Source organism: Schistocerca piceifrons, chromosome X (genome assembly GCF_021461385.2).
Source record: "Schistocerca piceifrons isolate TAMUIC-IGC-003096 chromosome X, iqSchPice1.1, whole genome shotgun sequence".
Lineage (NCBI taxonomy): Eukaryota > Metazoa > Arthropoda > Insecta > Orthoptera > Acrididae > Schistocerca > Schistocerca piceifrons.
In genome coordinates, this window is record NC_060149.1 from 10,749,923 (window position 1) to 10,762,982 (window position 13,060).

Sequence of the window (13,060 nt, forward strand, 5' to 3'; positions counted from 1 at the left end):
CGCACAGTGTGGTGGTTTTAATTGTGCTTTACCGAGTACATTTCTACTTGCCACGGATACCTAAGACCCGGTATCCAATAAAAATTTGCACAGTCTGCCCCTCACGAAGCCGGTCAGAAAAAAGTCTGCCACTGATTCTGCACTAACATTAATCCTTACCGGGGGTGTTGCACAGTGGACACACCACCCCCTGCCCCATTTAACTGAGGGGGGTGAGGCCCACCTTGCGGTTTCCTATCATGTTTCTGTCAGGACCCATTGCAATTACGCTCCCGATGACCCCAACGTCTGTATTTCCTGCACTGCATTTCCTTGCAATCGCGTCTAATGTGTCCCATCCGACCACATCGGAAACATTTTATTTCTGCATTAAACACTGTTTCCCCATCCCGCGTCTTTGTTACTGCTTCAACTTTCTATAACGCCACAGCGATTCCGACTGCCCCATTGAGAGTCTTAGGGAATTCCATACTAATCTTGCGGGAGGTTTCGCGTTGTATTCCCCACAAAAATGCGTCTAGTGCCCTCTGCTCAGCTTCCTGCAGAATGGCTTCATTAACCGTATCGGAATCCGTTAGCTCATAAGTATTAACATTAACTTTTCGAATTCGATCTACAAAAGCTTCTATTGATACCCCATTCCTTTGATACATTCTATTCAATTGTTCCCGATAATATCTAGACGTATTTTTCCTCCGATATCTTTTCAGCAACCATTTTTGAATACTTCAAATGTCCGAGCATCCCTTAATTCTTCATGGGATGTAACGTACACTCTGGGATCCCCAGTTACTTTCAGCTTAGCCACATGAAAAATTGTTTCTGCACCCCAATTTCCCAATTTAGCAGCCGTGCTAAGGTTTTAAAAAAAAATCATAACATCCTCCACAACTTTTCAGGAGAAAGGGGTGACCAAAGTGTCAAGAATTATTGCATTAACAGGAAACCGTTCCTTGCTCGCTTCTTTAGACCGAGCAAGCTCTGTCTCTAATTCCGACACTCACTCAAGTAGCTGCTGAATAGCCACCTCGGCTGACACAGACTGCTCCATCACTACCAGCTATCGAATCAAGACTACAGTAAGCCCAGAAAGAAGAACAGGAAGGGAAGACAGGCTATGCAACAGGTTCAGACAAACCCCCAAATGAAAAATTGGCACTTACTTGTCATGTCGCCGTAGTTGCTGATTCATTGTTCCCCTTCTCATGTGCCACATATCCTCGTCGATTAGTAGCCACAATTTCCTCCAATTCCAGGGAGAAGACCACTACTATCACCAATTGTAACAGGAGTGTGTGATGCGCAGGTTGCCCGACTGACACAACTTGTAATAGGATGACCAGAGTGGGTGACGTGGTCGGGGTTGTAGGGTGTGTCTGGGTAGAAGAAGGTAGCTGTTTTAGCAATCTTCCTCTCTATTGTTGGTTCTTCCAATACATTTTCTGGTAGCTCAACCCCACTGCTCGTGTCGTGCTGGAGACGTGCTGATGCACGCAGCCCAGGGAACGCGACACTGCCCTCGGTCAGCGGCTGTGCAGGCAGTAAAATGGAAATGTCGTGTTGCTAGGGCCTCCCGTCGGGTAGACCGTTCGCCTGGTGCAGGTCTTTCGATTTGACGCCACTTCGGCGACCTGCACGTCGATGGGGATGAAATGATTATGATTAGGACAACACAACACCCAGTCCCTGAGCGGAGAAAATTTCCGACCCAGCCGGGAATCGAACCCGGGCCCTTAGGATTGACAGTCTGTAACGCTGACCACTCAGCTACCGGGGCGGTAGGAGGTTAGTGGCACGAGGCCCGGCTCAGCGCACCTCCTGCAGACGCCTGTGCAGCAGCGGGCAACGCCCCCCGCCGGCCAGTCCTCGCGGACAGCGTCAAAGATGACAACGACGTGAAAGTGACCGAACGCCCAATCAGTGTAACCGAATGCCGACGCCCACCTCTGATGCCCTTAAATAGTGCAGACCGCTGCTGAATCCACCGGTTACGCAGCGGCGTGTTTATTAGAAGATTCTCGATGAGTTTGCTAATGCACCCGCGCCACATGCGGCCAGCGGTTGCGTAATTCTGCTAATGCTGCATTCTGCTGGCTGCCGCACACGTACACACATACCGTCACTCGTTGCAAACCTGTGCAACCTGCATAACGCGCTGGCCAGCCTTTGTCTGCTGTTTGCAGTGAGGCTGGCGCATCGTGCACTGAAACACACTAAATCACAATTTCGCACCGTGTTTCCTAAAAATAACCCCTCGTCCTCTACACACACCAACTGCATTAATCAAATTGATAGATGACATCAAACATGGCATGGACACATGTGAAGCGACTATTTTAACGTTGCATTATTTCAGCAAGGCTTATGATATCAATTTGGATAAATTAGTTATGAAAATGAATCAACTGAATTTCTCAAACAGTGCTGTACTGTACGTCAATAACTACCTTACAAACATGGTGAAGCGACTATTTTAACGTTGCATGATTTCAGCAAGGCTTATGATATCAATTTTGATAAATTAGTTATGAAAATGAATCAACTGAATTTCTCAAACAGTGCTGTACTGTACGTCAATAACTACCTTACAAACAGACGTCAATAAGTTGTTTGTGGGTCTGAAGTGTCACCATGGAAACTTGTGCTCTCAGGAGCCCCATAAGGTGCAGTCCTTGGTTCACCACTTTTTTTGCTTTTTATCAATGATATTTCATATCTGCTACATTATTGTAACTACCACTTAATTGCTGATGGTATCCAATTATAAGTGCTGGGCCTAAGGACACTGTTGCTACTGTGGTTGGTGTGAGTAATGTACCTTAAAAACAGATGTCAATGAGTTGTTTGTGGACCTGAAGTGTCATCATGGAAACTTGTGCTCTCAGGAGCCCCCTAAGGTACAGCCCTAGGTTCACTACTTTTCTTTCTTTTTATCAATGATATTTCATCTCTGCTACGCTATTGTAACTACCACTTAATTGCTGATGGTATCCAATTCTACGTGCTGGGCCTAAGGACACTGATGCTACTATGGTTGGTGTGATTAATGATCTTTATTCAGCACCATGATGGATACAAAATCTGGGTCTTAAGCTTCATCCTAAGAACCCCAATAATTTAAGAAAATTATTAGTTGTATTATGCTTTGTAAAATCACAAAATTATGTTGGAATTTTTTATTTTCCTTGTTTGACGATAGTTACCTTTTAAAACACATTCAGGAAAGAGTTAAGACAAATAATTATTATGGTAGTAAGAAGGTTAACTGAAAATGAGTGGTGTGAATCATGATAGTGTTACGGTGCTACGGGTGCACATAGAATTTGTCCTGGTGCGGGAACCTTTGGGTAAAGTCTGGCGACAGTGGGCCAGTGTTCCAGCCGCGGCAACATCAAAAGGACTGGAGCAGAAGCACCTGGAACCCTCCACCTTGCATCGTCTTGACGCTTCGGGACATTGCCATGCCATGGCTATATAAGGCCCACCCAGCTGTTGTGGTCATTCATTGTGAATAGTTTCGTTCAGTGCATGCTGCAGATGTGTTTAGTGTTCCAACTTTAGTGTCTAGTGGAGTGTTTTATATGACAATATTTTATTCGTTTACTTTAGTCTGTTAGTGTATTGTAAATTAAGTTTGCAATGGATAAATTTGTTACCAAAACGGTGCGCTTGTAAGTTGTTGATACAGCAAGTCAACCTCCTACAATTATTGTGTCATCAATTGCTTTGTCGTCTTGAGGCGAGAACATTCACAGCCAAAATCTGGAAATCCAGTAAGGGAAGATCATTTCAGAAGTCTTGGTTGATCAAATATATATGGCTATAATATGAAGCATCTACCAAAAAAGTTTTTTGCAAAACCTGCAAAGAGGCAGATGCTTAAAATGTATTACAATTTTCTTCAAAAAAAAGAAGATACCTTTAGTTCTGTAGGGTTTTCTAACTGGAAAAAGGCTTTGGAAAAATTCTGTCTTCATGAAAATATGTTTCTGCCTAAAGAAGGTGTTCTGAAACTAAATTCTATCACTAACTGAAGTTAGTGAATAAACAGTTAGATAGTGATATGAAGAAAGGCTGTTTAGCTCTTGAAACAATTTTTACTACCGTGGAATTTCTATGCTGACAAGACTAGCAATTAGAGGGCACAAAGATGTAAACACAAATTCTTTTGAATTGTTGGAACTCCAAAAGAATGACATACCTGAGTTTAAAGATTGGTTAGGGCATTTGGGGTATAAGTAGACATCCCACAATATTCAAAACGAGAGCATTGATCTACTAGGAAAGTCTGTGTTGAGAAAGATATTGGCTTCAATCAAGAAGACTGAACATTTTTCTATTATGTTTGATGAAACAAGCGATTCTTCAATTCATGAACAAGTGTCATTTTATATTCATATTGTCAATGATTCCTTAATCATCAACGAAGACTTTATTGGCTTATACGAGACCCCAAGCACTGAATCACAAACTCTGTTTAGTATTTTAAAAGATGTTTTTGCTAGTCTTGATTTGTCAATAGATAACTTAAGAGGACAGTACTATGATGGTGTCTCAAATATGTGAGGTAAGTCCAAAGGACTAAAAAAGTTAGTTTTGGACATACAACCAAAAGTACGTTATGTGCACTGCACTGCTCACAGTTTGGACTTGGCAGTTTTTGACAGTATCCGCCATCTTACATCTATGAGGGATATGTTACATCTATGAGGGATATTATGGCATTAGCCAAGGACTTAATAAACACTGTAAGGGAATCCAACAGAAGGATAGGACTTTTCAGAAGCACACACTGTGAGAACGCCAACGAACAAGCTGGTCTACAACCCCTTTGCTTGACTCAATGGTCTGTGTGAGCTTCTTGTATCTTGAGAATATTGAAAAACTTTGAAGAACTTCTAGAGTTTTTTGAAACATTTTCTGCAGAGGACAAAACAGAGGCAGGTTACAAATGTGCAGGCTACCTTGAGTCGATGTTACAATTTATGACTTATTTCTTCTTACGTCTTTATTGCCATGCAGTCAACCCAGTAGAGGATGTCAATGAAAAAATTCAATGCCCTCATCTAAGTGTTGCTCATCTGGAAAAAATATATGAGGACTTGATTTGTATATTGAATGGAAGGCATGATAGTTTTGAACACTTTTGGGAATTGTGTTTGAAAGAAAACCCTTCACAAATTGATGATCCTTCGCTGCCTCAGAATTGAAGTAAACCAAGGAAGTATGAAAACAAGAGAGCCAGCTCACCACACACTTTCAAAACCCCAAAGGAATACTACAAAGCTATTTAAATTGAAGTTTGTGAAACAGTACAGTCTTGCATTACTGAGCAGTTTACTTCAACTGGACTCACACAGGTCACTGCAGTTGAACAAGAGTGCTTGCTTTTAGTAAACAGAGGTGAAACAAATTTGAAAAAATTAATTGAGTTTTTAAAAAATGACCTAGACATAGAAAGACTGCACTTACATTTGAATATGTTAGCCGATATTGCTAATAAAAAACAATTGGTCTTAAAAAACATGCATGATGTAAGAAAGCACATTCTACATCTACATCTACATTATACTCTGCAAGCCACCCAACGGTGTGTGGCGGAGGACACTTTACGTGCCACGGTCATTACCTCCCTTTTCTGTTCCAGTCGCATATGCTTTGCGGGAAGAATGACTGTCTGAAAGCCTCCGTACGCGTTCGAATCTCTCTAATTTTACATTCGTGATCTCCTCAGGAGGCATAAGTATGGGGAAGCAATATATTCGATACCTCAACCAGAAACGCACCCTCTCGAGACCTGGCGAGCAAGCTACACCGCGATGCAGTGCGCCTCTTGCAGAGTCTGCCACATGAGTTTGCTGAACATCTCCGTAACGCTATCACTCTTACCATATAAAACTGTGACGAAACGTGCCGCTCTTCTTTGGATCTTCTCTATCTCCTCCGTCAACCCGATCTGGTACGGATCCCACACTGATGAGCAATACTCAAGGATAGGTCGAACGAGTGTTTTGTAAGCCACCTCCTTTGTTGATGGACTACATTTTCTAAGGACTCTCCCAATGAATCTCAACCTGGCACCCACCTTACCAACAATTAATTTTATATGATCATTCCACTTCAAATTGTTCTGCATGCATACTCCCAGATATTTTACAGAAGTAACTGCTACCAGTGTTTGTTCTGCTATCATATAATCATACAATAAAGGATCCTTCTTTCTATGTATTTGCAATACATTACATTTGTCTATGTTAAGGGTCAGTTGCCACTCCCTGCACCAAGTGCCTATCCGCTGCAGATCTTCCTGCATTTCACTACAATTTTCTAATGCTGCAACTTCTCTGTATACTACAGCATCATCCGCGAAAAGCTGAATGGAACTTCCGACACTATCTACTAGGTCATTTATATATATTGTGAAAAGCAATGGTCCCATAACACTGCCCTGTGGCACGCCAGAGGTTACTTTAATGTCTGTAGACGTCTCCCCATTGATAACAACATGCTGTGTTCTGTTTGCTAAAAACTCTTCAATCCAGCCACACAGCTGGTTTGATATTCTGTAGGCTCTTACTTTGTTTATCAGGCGACAGTGCAGAACTGTATCGAACGCCTTCCGGAAGTCAAGGAAAATAGCATCTACCTGGGAGCCTGTATCTAATATTTTCTGGGTCTCATGAACAAATAAAGCGAGTTGGGTCTCACACAATCGCTGTTTCCGGAATCCATGTTGATTCCTACAGAGTAGATTCTGGGTTTCCAAAAATGACATGATACGCGAGCAAAAAACATGTTCTAAAATTCTACAACAGATCGACGTCAGAGATATAGGTCTATAGTTTTGCGCATCTGCTCGACAACCCTTCTTGAAGACTGGGACAGTACACAAGAGCCTGCAGTTGGAGAAATGTTATGTGAAGTAGTGAAATGCATTAAGCTTCTCCAAGTAGTTCAAATCATGTCAGCAACAGCAGAATTGTCATTTAGCTCCCTTAGATGTCTTAAGTGATATCAACAATGGGACAGAAGCGATTGAACAACTTGCTTGTTCTTCATGCCCACCGAGATTTTTTTGGATGAATTTGATATCTGACTAGTCATCAATGACTTCACATTCAGTAATCCAGTCAGACATTTGCACCTTTCTAAAGATACTCTAGCCCTAATAATGACATTTAGAGCAATATTAAAAATCTTTATAAAATAGAGAATTAAATACATGCATAATGTTAAATTTTCAGTTTCAAAGTATTAGTACTAGTTTAGCACTGTATTACTATATTACTATAGTACTGTATTAGTTATTTTCAAATACTTATATATTTTTAGGGGGGAAGACCCAATTAAAACCTACTATTTACATACTTATTGACTGAAAGTATTAGGCATACTGTATTAACTTTATTAACTGTATTAAAGCATTAAGTTTGAGATATTGTTTTTATTTAATGAACCATGAGCCTTATTCAAAGTAAGCTTAAATTAGCTGTTTAACTTGTTAATCAAAGTGCTATTACTGTGCAACAGCAATATTTTATGTTTTATTCTTTTAATGATAGTTTAGGATTTATTTAAATATAATTTCAGTATTTTCAGAGATATATATTCACTGCTCTGTAATAGTCTATGATTCACTGCTCTGTAATAGTCTATGAGTATTATTACTGTAAATTAAATTAGCTTTTTATGAAAAAATCTTGTGTGTTTATGGTTTGTTTCTTTTTTCAAAGCCAAAAAAAGTGTCAGGCTTGTCGAGTTTCCCGTTGTGTCAAGTTATCAAGAGACCAGTTTTCGGGGTTCTAATGTTGATCATATGACTCTAAAATGCTTAAAAAACTTTAAAAATCACTATTTTTCATCTAAAACTTAGAAAATTTCCTGTGGCAAGACCCCCAGTATGCTCACCCCCGCCCCCCAATATTTTTTATAAGTTGGTGCCCCTGGTAGCTGATTACCCTATCAAATAATAGTAAAAGGTCTATGCATAATCTTTGATGAGCACTTGATCCAGAAGAAAAAACTGTCACAACACACAGAAAAATTTTTTCTTGCCTGCTTGCAATCTAAAAATTTAGAAAAACATATTAAGCAAAAATAAAACAAAAGCTAGTCTGGTTTCCAGTCCTTTTACTTCTGTGATGTATTTCTGAACAGTGCAAATAGTGAAGACTCCAGCTAACTTGATATAGCCATGAACGCTTCTGTAAAATGCATGTGTAACATACAATTATTTAATCATGTCAGTCCTTCCTACTTATACACAGTGACTATGTCTACTCATCACCACCAACTATGTCCAGATTTTTGGTTGGTGCAGGGCTTGGCTGAAATGAAAGTGACAGAATTTGGAGATCAAGATGGCCAAGTGCTAAGAAAATATAGCATTTTTGGTGTGAGTCAAATGAGGCATGAGCTATTTATGTTAGCATAGTTGCATCACAGCATTTGGTGCAGTGTAAAGAGTTGTTGTTGTTGTTGTTGTGGTCTTCAGTCCTGAGACTGGTTTGATGCAGCTCTCCATGCTACTCTATCCTGTGCAAGCTTCTTCATCTCCCAGTACCTACTGCAACCTACATCCTTCTGAATCTGCTTAGTGTATTCATCTCTTGGTCTCCCTCTACGATTTTTACCCTCCATGCTGCCCTCCAATACTAAATTGGTGATCTTTTGATGCCTCAGAACATGTCCTACCAACTGATCCCTTCTTCTGGTCAAGCTGTGCCACAAACTTCTCTTCTCCCCAATACTATTCAATACTTTCTCATTAGTTATGTGATCTACCCATCTAATCTTCAGCATTCTTCTGTAGCACCACATTTCGAAAACTTCTATTCTCTTCTTGTCCAAACTATTTATTGTCCATGTTTCACTTCCATACATGGCTACACTACATAAAAATACTTTCAGAAATGACTTTCTGACACTTAAATCTATACTTGATGTTAACAAATTTCTCTTCTTCAGAAACGCTTTCCTTGCCATTGCCAGTCTACATTTTATATCCTCTCTACTTTGACCATCATCAGTTATTTTGCTCCCCAAATAGCAAAACTCCTTTACTACTTTAAGTTTCTCATTTCCTAATCTAATTCCCTCAGCATCACCCGACTTAATTCGACTGCATTCCATTATCCTCGTTCTGCTTTTGTTGATGTTCATCTTATATCCTCCTATCAAGACGCTATCCATTCGATTCAACTGCTCTTCCAAGTCCTTTGTTGTCCCTGACAGAATTACAATGTCATCGGCGAACCTCAAAGTTTTTTTTTCTTCTCCATGGATTTTAATACCTTTACTGCTTGCTCAATATACAGATTGAGTAACATTGGGGAGAGGCTACAACCCTGTCTCACTCCCTTCCCAACCACTGCTTCCCTTTCATGTCCCTCGACTCTTATAACTGCCATATGCTTTCTGTACAAATTGTAAATAGCCTTTCACTCCCTGTATTTTACCCCTGCCACCTTTACAATTTGAAAGAGAGTATTCCAGTCAACATTGTCAAAAGCTTTCTCTAAGTCTACAAATGCTAGAAACGTAGGTTTGCCTTTCCTTAATTTTTCTTCTAAGATAAGTCATAAGGTCAGTATTGCCTCACGTGTTCCAGTATTTCTACGGAATCCAAACTGATCTTCCCCGAGGTCAGCTTCTACCAGTTTTTCCATTCGTCTGTAAAGAATTCGTGTTAGTATTTTGCAGCTGTGGCTTATTAAACTAATTGTTCGGTAATTTTCACGTCTGTCAACACCTGCTTTCTTTGGGATTGGAATTATTATATTCTTCTTGAAGTCTGAGGGTATTTCGCCTGTTTCATACATCTTGCTCACCAGATGGTAGAGTTTTGTCAGGACTGGCTCTCCCAAGGCTGTCAGTAGTTCCAATGGAATGTTGTCTACTCCCGGGGCCTTGTTTCGACTCAGGTCTTTCAGTGCTTTGTCAAACTCTTCACGCAGTATCGTATCTCCCATTTCATTTTCATCCACATCCTCTTCCATTTCCATAATATTGTCCTCAAGTACATCGCCATTGTATAGACCCTCTATATACTCCTTCCACCTTTCTGCTTTCCCTTCTTTGCTTGGAACTGGTTTCCCATCTGAGCTCTTGATATTCATGCAAGTGGTTCTCTTTTTTCCAAAGGTCTCTTTAATTTTCCTGTAGGCAGTATCTGTCTTATCCCCTAGTGAGATAAGCCTCTACATCTTTACATTTGTCCTCTAGCCATCCCTGCTTAACCATTTTGCACTTCCTGTCGATCTCATTTTTGAGACGTTTGTATTCCTTTTTGCCTGCTTGATTTACTGCATTTTTATATTTTCTCCTTTCATCAATTAAATTCAATATTTCTTCTACTACCCAAGGATTTCTACTAGCCCTCGTCTTTTTACCTACTTGATCCTCTGCTGACTTCACTACTTCATCCCTCAAAGCTACCCATTCTTCTTCCACTGTATTTCTTTCCCCCATTCCTGTCAATTCTTCCCTTATGCTCTCCCTGAAACACTGTACAACCTCTGGTTCTTTCAGTTTATCCAGGTCCCATCTCCTTAAATTCACACCTTTTTGCAGTTTCTTCAGTTTTAATCTACAGTTCATAACCAATAGATTGTGGTCAGAGTCCACATCTGCCCCTGGAAATGTCTCACAATTTAAAACCTGGTTCCTAAATATCTGTCTTACCATTATATAATCTATCTGATACCTTTTAGTATCTCCAGGGTTCTTCCATGTATACAACCTTCTTTCATGATTCTTAAACCAAGTGTTAGTATGATTAAGTTGTGCTCTGTGCACCTGTACAGAATGAGTACAGAATGGTAAATTGAGGCTCATGGGTTTGAGCTCCTAGGCAAAACCTTTTTTTTTTTCAATTTTCATGTTACTTACACTGCAAGTAAGCCAAAATACTCAGTGTATTGAATTTGTTAATATATCCATAAAAGGCATGAAAAGCAGTGCAAAGAAAAATATGGGATTGCAAATAAATTTCCAAGAAAGAATTGCAATTACAGCATCCGCAAGGAGTCTGTAAATAACTCCACAAGAAAGTACTGAAATTAAAGTGTACAACACTCCCCAGTCCATTAATTCCATATTGTCTCTTGAGCCGCCCTCAGCAGTTGCACCCAAACAGTCGTTTTCCAGTGCAGGTAAAATTAGCCCATCGATAGAGTAAAAGAAATCATATCCTGAGAAGACTGCATCTAAATACATTCCATTGTACAGTACCAACTTTCCTCACCAATATTTGTCAAAGTAATGTGTTATGAATGGTCTGCTGCCAAACTCTGCAGTGAGAGAAAACGTTTCATGAATCTAAAAGAAGTTTACTTTTCCATAGAAACATTAAAACAATTAGAACATCCATGTAATCGTAAAAATACTGTTTTTATAGCATGTGCAAGATGATGAGATAATTATACTGCTTCCTCCATCTTCAACTATAAAATAATAAAAGTATGTAGTTTATGCATGAAGTTTCCATATATGCCGTAATGTTCCTTCCTGGAAATTCATTTGCAATCTAACTTTTCTATTGCCTTTTGCTTTCAAATCCTTTTATGAAAATATTAATAAACACAATGTATTGGGCATTATTTTATCTTATTTGCGGTGTTAGTAACATATAAAAGGAATAAGGAACAAAGTATGTTCTCAGAGCCCAGGTGAAAAATATCAGTTGTGCTGACATGAGCTATGATTTGCAGCCAGTGCTTTCAATGGCCAGTAGCAAAGCTTCCACCACATTTTGATTGAGACAGCTCAGGTAGCATTCTGAGTGCACAGTGTGCTTCTTTCCCAACCCTTATATTTTTCTGAGAGTGTTCTTTATGTGCCTAGTGTTGGAGCTCTGAATGATGAATATACTCAGCCTGTGTGATTCTCCAGTCTTGGGAAGAAAATTGGCCACTGGTCCAATAGGCAAGGCATCCCATTCGAACTCAGATGTGTCATCAGCACTGAACAGCACCTCTTAGCTGCCACTCGGCCATGAGAGACATCTGTGCAGCCATTTCACACATTTTACAGCCAGTTCCCACATTCACCTTCTGCTCAGAGATATGTGATCACACTGCTTTTCACCAATCACTCTCAAACGAGGACAAGTAGTAAGCTGTTATAGATCAGAAGAAGCATTGGCATCTAGCTTTTCATGGGATTCCAGTGACATAATAGATGTCACTGCATTTACTACAGGTTCTTCAGTGATACCGTAGCTTAGGATAGCAATATGAAGCCTGTAGACTGTGGTTAATACAGATTCTAGCTGTTCTTGGGCAGCAGCCAATTCACCCTGTATCTGAGCACAAGTGCTCTTATTCATTGTCTACTATATAAAAGTTATATAAAAGCATGAAAAACGTACTAATCAAAACAGTCAGAGGCTGAGAAACCACAAGCAGATAACAACAATAGATCATATTACCCAACTGATGTACTGTAAGTGGCATAAATCTACATTGCTTAAATTACATTAATCATGGAGTACAAATAGGATAAATATAAACTAACTCTTTTGCCTTTAAGATAATTCTAAAAGATAATAACCATTGTTACAAAAATCTAAAGTACATGCCTCTATATGATGAGTATTTAACAGATCTCAGTTGGTCAACACTCAGGAAATTAACAAGTGGGTATTTTGTTTTGTTACTTCTCCTGTGCTTATCTGTCTTCTCTTTCCATTATCTCTCTTTGTGTCTGCTATTTACATTCACATCTCTCTTTTTTTTATGATTTGATTTCACTTGTTTATTATAAATTACCTTGCTTCCCTTTCCATCTACCTACTTCAATCTTCTTTCTCCTTATTTCTGCAGGAGGAAATTCAGTTCAAAAAGTAATAAAGTAATGATGAGTTCTTTAGCGTTTCTGTCGTGCTTGACATGTTTCGTCATTTTTTTTACGTGTCCATTGATTCTACTTATCTCTTATCAGTGTCATAATATTAATGGAAAAATGGTTGTTGATTATGCAGTCTTCTATTTTCATTAAGTGCCTGAAGTCATATCCTTTTCAAATGAATGAATTCCCTGGACATGCAGAAATATGGAAT

General features: G+C 39.6%; 1 protein-coding gene across 1 annotated transcript in view; it reads left to right on the top strand.

Moving 5' to 3' along the window:
• The window catches only part of LOC124722144 (piggyBac transposable element-derived protein 4-like), a 44,625-nt gene that overhangs the window by 15,319 nt on the left and 16,246 nt on the right, over positions 1 to 13,060 (top strand). The gene's annotated exons all lie outside the window — the stretch shown is intronic.